We start from the raw sequence: 9,154 nt of genomic DNA on the forward strand, positions 1-9,154 counted from the left end.
TAGGTTATAATATTAATCCGAGGGTTTAATATTAATCCCTTATGTTTATAATCCCTTGGGATTATAATATTAATCTTAGGGTTTGTATTCCTAGGGTTTAATATTAATTTAGGGTTTACAATATTAATCCCTTGGGTTTATAATATTAATAAATCCCTTTGGTTCATTAATCCCTTGGGTTTATAACTTTATAGTATTAATACACCCTTGGGCTTATTGTTCCATTCGTTTTATAATATTAATCCAAGGGATTTATAACATTAATCCCTAAAGGATTAAAAAAAAACCTAAATGTTAAGGTTTCATAATGTTAAGGTTTAGTATTAGTGTTTAATATTGTGATGTTGGAATGGTACCAAAATATCTACAACGTCACATTGTGACAAACATTGTCTCAACATAGCAACCAATCTGACAATCGTTGTTGCAATGTTACATTACATTGCAATTTATTCAATGTCGCATTATTACATTACAAAAAATAGACTTATAATCTTAATAATCCCTTGGGTTTATTAATTTGTTAGGTTTATAATATTAATCCATTGGGTTTATAATATTAATAATCCCTTATGTTTAAAATATCAATGATCATTAAACTGTCATGGATACTCCACTAGACAAGTTATCACAATAGATGTGATAAGATTATCTTAAAAATATGAAATTATACATAATTATAGTTTTATTAAATTTTTGGATGTGTAGATTTTATTGTAATTAGCACATCCACGCAAATGGAAATTATCCAAAAAATAGAGAACGACAAAATAAAATCTCACACACACATAAGACACAAGATATGCTCGGGAACCCTTACAGGAGAAAACCCAAGTAGAAGGTAAGGTTGCTCTGCTCTTTTTCTTTGTATCGAAATATGGTTGCAGGTACAATGAAATATGGTTTGTGGCTCGAGGGATGTTATAATGCACAAATATTGTCTTGTGTTATACGTCATATCCCTCTTGGCTATTTCTACTCGACTATGGAACAAATGCACTTAAATGGAATGCCTCTTCCTCCTAGTGGCCTAGTTATAACATAGCCTCATAGCCTACTAGTGGTTAAGTTTAACTATATCAACTCTTAACTAGAGTTACAATATAGAATTTTCTATAGTGTTTTATATCACAATCATGTGGTTATCCCATTTTCCCATTAATAATGGGGGTTTCCGTGACATCCTCTCAAACCATGGTGGTGAAAATAGGAAGGTCAACTTTTGAGTGACATAACATTTGCATACATACTCTGATTGTCGCACTTCTCACGCCGTTGGAAATATCCTTTTGTGTGTAGAAAAACATGAAGAGGTGCCATGCTAAAGTCGAAAACTTTACCCCCAAAAAACGTCATTTGATGCCTCAAAATGCTCCCAAAAGGTTTTAGACCATGTTTTTCCAAACTAGGTCCTGCTGGTAAAAATAGTCCCACGAGTTTATTCCTCAGTTTTTTCGCTCTGAAGGCGTCAACATGGATGAAAAACAATATAATGATCCAACCCGAATGAATAAATCATTTGGGTTTATTAATCCTTTGAGTTTAGAATATTGATAATCCCTTGGGTTTATAACATTAATCCCTTGGGTTTATTAATAATAATTCATTGGGTTTAAAATAGCAATCCCTTGGGTTCATTAATCCCTTAAGTTTCAAATATCAGTTGTTCAGGTGTATTAATCCTTTAGATTTATTAATTCCATGAGTTTATAATATTAATAATCCCATGGGTTTATTAATCATTTGGATTTAAAATATCAATTGTTTAGGTTTATTGATCCCTTGAGTTTATAATATCGATAATCCCTTAGATTTATGATATCAATTATCCTCGAAATTTATCATATTAATTATAATATCAATAATATTATCATATTACTATAATATAATAGTGATTATTATAAATCACTATTATAATTATATATTTATAAATATCAATATTATTATTTAATTCATATTAATATATATTAATCACATTTATTAAAATAATTATGCTAATTAATGATATGAAAAAAATAAAATATTTTGAGATAAACCAATAATAAAATATCTATAATTACTAAATCAAACAACATTTAACCTACAACATAATTATTGCTACCCATTAGTTATTTGGAGTCAAAGTGTTTCTCTTCCCAACAATTAATAGTTTGAATTTCTTTTCCTTTATTGTAATAATATCAAACTTATAAAAAAGGAAAGTTTAATTATCACTCTTTTAACATTTGTGTGCACCTCGAAATTTATATCTTTCGTAATTCAAACCCATAATTACATTATGCGTCTTAAATAAATCTAAGAAGAACAATTAAATTCATCAAATTTTGTTTTGCATAATTCTATAATGCCTCAATTTATCTTTACTGCTCCATGCCCACCCATATCGGATATCAATTGGACAAACCAAACCTACAACGATACCATTTTATAATTTCACACAATAAACTTCTAACAAGTACACACTTGTGTGGCTACGTTTTATATTTATTCAAAGTATATCTCTTGACCCGTCTAAACCTAGATTACCACATTAATGTCTTTGATGCAACAAGAAAATGACCCCTGGGGGGGACGCGCGTGGGCAAGAAAAAACAACAGTTTAATGTACTGTATGCAAGCAAAAAAATAATGACAACCTATCTTCGTGTAAAAATGGTCTTCATGTTTCCAATCACTAAAATTTAATAATAATTTAACGCCACATGCAAATAGGCACGAATCAATGAATCAGACAGACCAATAGAATAGGAATTGTATATATATATAAATTCCATTTGAGCCTGCAAAAGTAATATTAAACTATGTTGCAGTTAAGAAATAAAAGAAAATAAATGCCCATATTCATCTTCTTCTTCAATATTTTGCTAAACGGCCACGTGTTTGACTGGACGATTTATTGTATAAAACTGAATTAGTTGGTTCACCATCCACGTCTCTCTATTTTTGTTTTTTTGATACGTGTTTGACTGAATGATTTTCTAAAAACTTTATCAATCGCGGACGTGCCCTCTCTTTTTATAATTAGGAAAAAAATGAATGCGAGTGATAAATTAATACAACGTTTTCGCGAGGTATAAATATAATATTCACCAAGTTGCTCCGATTGTCTAAAGGTTGTGACAGGTTGTTTCAACCACAAACGAAAAGACTTATTCAACGAAATTATTAAAAACCAAAAGATATGTTGCGGCGCAACTTGCAGGTTATTTTGTAGGTTTGGTCTCTAGTAAAATAGTTTAAAAAAATTGAGATGCGTAATTAGTTTACATATAACGTATATGATATGTGTAGTCATGTCCACTTTGTGGGACGTGCGGTTGTATTCGAATATAAAAAATAGCTTATTAAAATGTATTTCAAACCTATCTTTCCCGTTTCCATTTTCGTGGACTCATCCTGCTTGTCCGTGGTCTTTGAATCCATGCTCGTTTTCTCACTTGTTATTTTTCCTAATTCATGGAATCATGGAATTTTCTGATTAAATAGGCTAATCACTTAATTTTACGATCAAATAGGCTAATCAATTAATTTTCTAAAATTAATTCAGGGAGATTTATGATTAAAAAGTTAATAAATTCAGTATTTTGAAATATTTAGAGGAGAGTAATAATATTAATTTATCTATTTTAATTTTTTTTTGAGCTGGAGTATGTTTAATTTTAGAGTATTCTTTACCATTACGTTTACTTAGTTGCTAATTTATTTGTAAAACTTTAATAAATAATGTACTTTATAAGTTATTTATTAGTTTCCTTAAAATTTTGTATTTAAATATGAAGTTGGCTTAAAGATTATGTAGATGGGATAAGTTTTTAATCTACTTTCCATGTCCATAAGTATTTGTGGTAAGTGATGAATTTATCATGTTTTTGAATAGTCTATTTAGCACTAGTTGTATCAAGTGATGTTCATATGGATGAAAAAGTTGGATTGAAACTAGAAAAATGAATCACATAGTATCAATCATCATTTTTTGGTCTTGCAACACACAACCAACACAAAGGTCATAAATGAATAACATACTCTATGGACATAATCCTACTTCGTCACCCATATGAACACCACTTGATATAATAAATTCCAAATAGACTAATCAAAATCATGAAAATTTCTTAGAAATAATAACTTTGAGCATCTAAATCATTAAAATAACCAAAACCACTAAAACGTCTTATGAAAATTAGATAATAAAACACCCCAAACAACCTTAAAACTTTAACTGAATTCAACTAATATTTTTCCATAAAAATAAAATCATTTTACTACAATTTTAACATCTTTCACTAAAAATTTAACAACTTAATATATTGTTAAAAAAAACTAATAATTTCTCAAAAAAAAAAAAAAGCTAAACTTGGAAAAATTGAAAGATAAGGAGACTAAATTTTTCACCACCTAAGTTCCATAAATTTTAAAGCATTTCCTATGAGTTTTATTCCATTTTATATCGATCGAAATGCTTAGAGAGTTGTAACACAACCTATTAGTAATTAATTATATATACTATATGTGATATATATAGGGTATTTTAGTAAGGAGTAGTGTAGACAGGCCTTATCCCATACTGTCATCGTGTAAGATCATGACTAAAAGGCCTAAGGAGTCAATGAAAAGGGCTGGCGTGCGACGGTCAGAAGGATGACCGACGCCATTAACGCACGTGCAGACTCAAAAAGAATTGACATGATTCAATGTACGTACTGTTACAATTGCAACCGACGAAAATGACAATGCACCCTTTATATTTCTCTCACTCTCGCTTTCTCCGCCTGGTACGAAATCATTCCATTTTAACGTGATTGTAATCGGGACTCGTCAGACACAACCATGGACGTTGTAGGAGGGGCGAGCAAGAGCATCAACATCGAAATGTGGAATATGTTAGAGTTGATCCGCCACCATTTGCTAGAAGTCGAGGATGAAATAGATATTGAAGGAGGAAATCAATTAGTGTCATCGTCCATCTCCTCCACATTCGTAGCCAGCGCCAGCAGATTAACATCTGATAATGAATTTGCAGAAACAGAAGATTATTCCTCCTCTTCTTGCTCTTCTGTGTGCACAGTTACAAAAAGTGAAGAGGCATTTAAGGGGAAGCCGCAGGCACAAAACGAAGAGAATAAGGAAAGGCTCTACAGAGGAGTCAGGCGGCGGCCGTGGGGTAAATTCGCAGCGGAAATCAGGGACCCTGCCAAGAAAGGGGCCAGAATTTGGCTCGGCACTTTCATCACCGCCGAAGAGGCCGCTCTCGCATATGACCGCGCTGCCTTCAGAATCCGCGGAGCCAAGGCTCTTGTTAACTTCCCTTTAGCCTTTGCTTCCAATTCAGAGAATGAATCAGCAGTAGGTCACATGGGGCAAAAGAGGAAGAGAGGCAATGACAGCGGCGGGACATTGGAGTTAAGGAGTTGGGGTGTGTGCTAGGATAATGAATAAATTAATATGCCTTTCTTGATGATTACGGTGTTATTATGATTGTGTGAATGTATTTACGTTTGTGATTATGAGAAGGCCAAACTATCAACTTCTCCACCCTCATTCCCGTTATGTAATTTTAAGATTTTGATGAAGGTTCTGGATAGCATAATTATGACAAAAAGTGAATGAGAAACATTTTAGATTTTAATATTTGCCGATTATAATTGTGTTGCAGTAAACTGTATTTATTATTATATAACATAATGTTTAGTTGTTGGGTTATTTTTGAAAATAAAATAATGTTTAGTAGCTGGGTTATGTTTGAAAATAGATTACAGTATAATATCTAATATATAACTGTAGTTATTGGCCTTTTAAATCAACTTTGTTAAATAGCTGGTCAACAATAAACACCGCCCACAATTAATTATTTTTAATAAGCTTTCAATCATTAATAATATATAATCAAATCATATATGTGAAAACCACAATGTTAATTCTTTTTAACATTCTTGTTCTGCGAGAGTACACACCTAGTGATTTATCTGAATATTATGTTCTATGTATATTGTAGAGTTTGGGATATTTTCGAAATGCAATACGCATGATCAAAGTCAATTCAATTTTCGGATAAGTATGAGCAAAGATATATTACCAATTTTGTTTAGTTGACTTTTAAAACATTCAGAAATCTGCAATCTATTTGAAAATGAAGATGGCCATTTAGCCGACTTCGAAGTTTACATTCACATTTAAGTTTAACATCTTAGATAGTGTATTTTCCAGCAGTTTTAATAAAACTGCCAGCCAGTTGTATACTTTATTCATGCGTTTTTTTTTGTGTTAAGTATATACTTCAGAGAATCAGAGGTGCACGTACCAGTACGCAAGCAGCCAGCCCACCGCTACTCCAGATTATACAGACGCTTCAATTTGTTAAAATTACATTCCGCTGCTTCATTGTTTTGGAAATTATCAAACTTTGCCACGGTATGATCACATCTTTGACATCATTGGTTTTCACGTAGATCTTGCGCTCAAACTGTCATAGTGCGCGTCAGGTTTGATAGCTGAATATAACATAACATTAACAACATTTGTATTCGCATTCATAACTATAAGAGCATATCTGAAGTTCTACGGAAATCAATTTGTTTTTAATTTTAGTTGTTAAAATTGTTCTTAATGGTTAAAATTGTTCATAAGTTGTAAACTTTTTGGTGGAGTTTTGGTTCTTTTGTGTGCAAGCCTCCTTATCCAGTGCAAAACTGGTTGATTTTATAGTTGCAGGGTAAAGTTGGATTTAGGGTAATGGATATGTTTAAGATGAATATAATCTTTTGAAATATAAGTTACTATGAATCAAAATAATAATTTTTAATGTGTCAATAATAACAAAATGAAATGATAATATTAAATATTTTTTAATTAGTTAAATGAAAATCAATGTTAAAATAGTTTATATATATATATATATATATATAGTTTATATATATATATATATATATATATATATATATATATATATATATATATATATATATATTTTATATATATATATATATATATATATATATATATATATATTAAATATATATATAGAAATATTAAATCATTAAGATATTAAATGTTTCTTAAATAGTTAAGTGAAAATCAATAACAAAATAGCTTTTATATATATAGTTTTTGAAATATTTGTAAATTTATTTTTTTAATGAGAATTTCAATTTTAATATCAATTTCTACTTTTATCTAGATTTCAATTCTTATTCAAATTGTAAGCCATTGATTTTAGTGTACATGTATATTTCTTCATGTGTTGATCTAGAAATGAAGAAAAATGTGCACTTACATCAGTGCATGATCACTAAAATCAAGTTCTCTTAAAAATCAAAGGATTTTCTAGTTTATACATATATGTCTATTTTTTTTAATTGTCAAAGAGACATAAATGATATTTTCAAAACTAGCTAGAATTCATCAGAATTGGTATTATTGTGATTGCTTGTCTTCCTTTTCACTCTCTCTGTGTCAATTGCAATGTTGTTAATATGTGTAGCCAAGCCAAACTAATTGATAGATTATTTTGGAAATACATTAAAATTTTTCTTATTCCAATTCCTCTAGTTAGAATCCACAATCTATCATATGGTTTGCATACATAGATTTCATTATTCTTCTCGATAATAATCTATCAATGCATTAATTTGACTGTATATTAATTTCATATGGTTTGCATACATAGATGTCATTATTCTTCTTGATAATAATCTATTAATGCATTAGTTTGAGTGTATATTAATTTCAATGTACATGTCAATTTGAGTTTGGATTTCTCTAATGATAGGGCTATCATTATATAATGGTTTTGCTTCAAGTTATTAATTTTCATGTATAAATGTCAATCTATTTATTCTCACTTTCTTCATAATTACTTCAATATCTGCTATCATCATAGAATGATTTTGCTTCAAGCAATTAATTTTCATGTATAAATCTCAACCTATTTATTCTCTTACTTTATAATTACTTCAATATCTCAACATGTTTATTGATATCCACTTACAATGTACTATATTCAACAACATGTAAAACTTGTTTTTTGTAAAGTGTTTATTCTCTCTTTACTTATGCAATCTACTCTTTTGTTAATTGAACATTAATTGAGACTCTAAAATTATTTCTCTTCTTTTGTTAATTGAACATTAAATCAGACTCGAAAATTATTTCTCTTCAATTTCAATTCTTACCTTTTTAACCTCTCCTTACAGTAAAATCTTTTACCACATCTTTTTTCTATACCTTGTCTTTATTTCCCCTTCTCCTAAAATTCCAACTTTATACCATTATCTTTGGTTTTTTTTTTTTTTCTTTCTATATTTTTATTTACTTAAATATATACTCCACTCTTTATATTCCTCCACTTTAATCTTTACATATTTTCTTATTCTTTCTTTCTATTTTCAAACTATTTTCTTCATACTTCTCAATTTTAATATTCCTCCACTTTAATATTTACATATTTTCTTATTTTTTCTTTCTATTTTCTTCATATTTCTTTTAATTGTATTACATCATTTATTATTTTGTTCTTATTCAACCTTATTTTTATATTATTCTTTATCTTCTTAGATTCTTTTATATTTCTTTTAATTGTATTACATTATTTATTATTTTGTTCTTATTCAACCTTCTTTTTATATTATTCTTTATATTTTTAGATCCTTTTATTGTAAGAAACTAAAGGGATTGTGTTCTGATAATGGATCTAATCTTGTTTATTTTAAATTACAAGTTGTTATAATGTTTTCTCAATGCTAACAAGTTATAATTATTTTCTTTTAGTTTCTTTAAATTACAATTATAATAAATAAATTCTAATATTTTAGTAAATTTCATTTTCTACGTTTAGTTGTAATAAATAGAATGCTCATAGGAGTGAAAAAAAAGTTCAACATTTTCTTTTTATCTACTTATCCTCAAATGCCAAAATTATAGCTAATATTTTTTGTTCGTTTGTCAAGTGGTATGAGTTCATTAGAGATTACATCAGACTTGACCCGTGGCTTTAGATACCCGAACCCATGGGCATATAAGTTGTTAAAATCACCCGGGGATGAGTTCATTAGAGATTACATCAGACTTGACCCGTGGCTTTAGATACCCGAACCCATGAGCATATAAGTTGTTAAAATCACCCGGGGATCACACCCGGCCTAGGCATGCACCCTTAACA

At 29.4% G+C, this 9,154-nt stretch overlaps 1 pseudogene; it reads left to right on the forward strand.

Annotated features, from left to right (window-relative positions):
* The first annotated feature begins 4,772 nt into the window (after positions 1–4,772).
* LOC149257734 (ethylene-responsive transcription factor ERF106-like) lies at positions 4,773–5,604 on the forward strand (annotated as a pseudogene).
* Positions 5,605–9,154: the final 3,550 nt, after the last annotated feature.

Source organism: Pinus tabuliformis, chromosome 6 (genome assembly GCF_031772625.1).
Source record: "Pinus tabuliformis cultivar Carrire ecotype Pingquan chromosome 6, CPIR1, whole genome shotgun sequence".
Taxonomy (NCBI): domain Eukaryota; kingdom Viridiplantae; phylum Streptophyta; class Pinopsida; order Pinales; family Pinaceae; genus Pinus; species Pinus tabuliformis.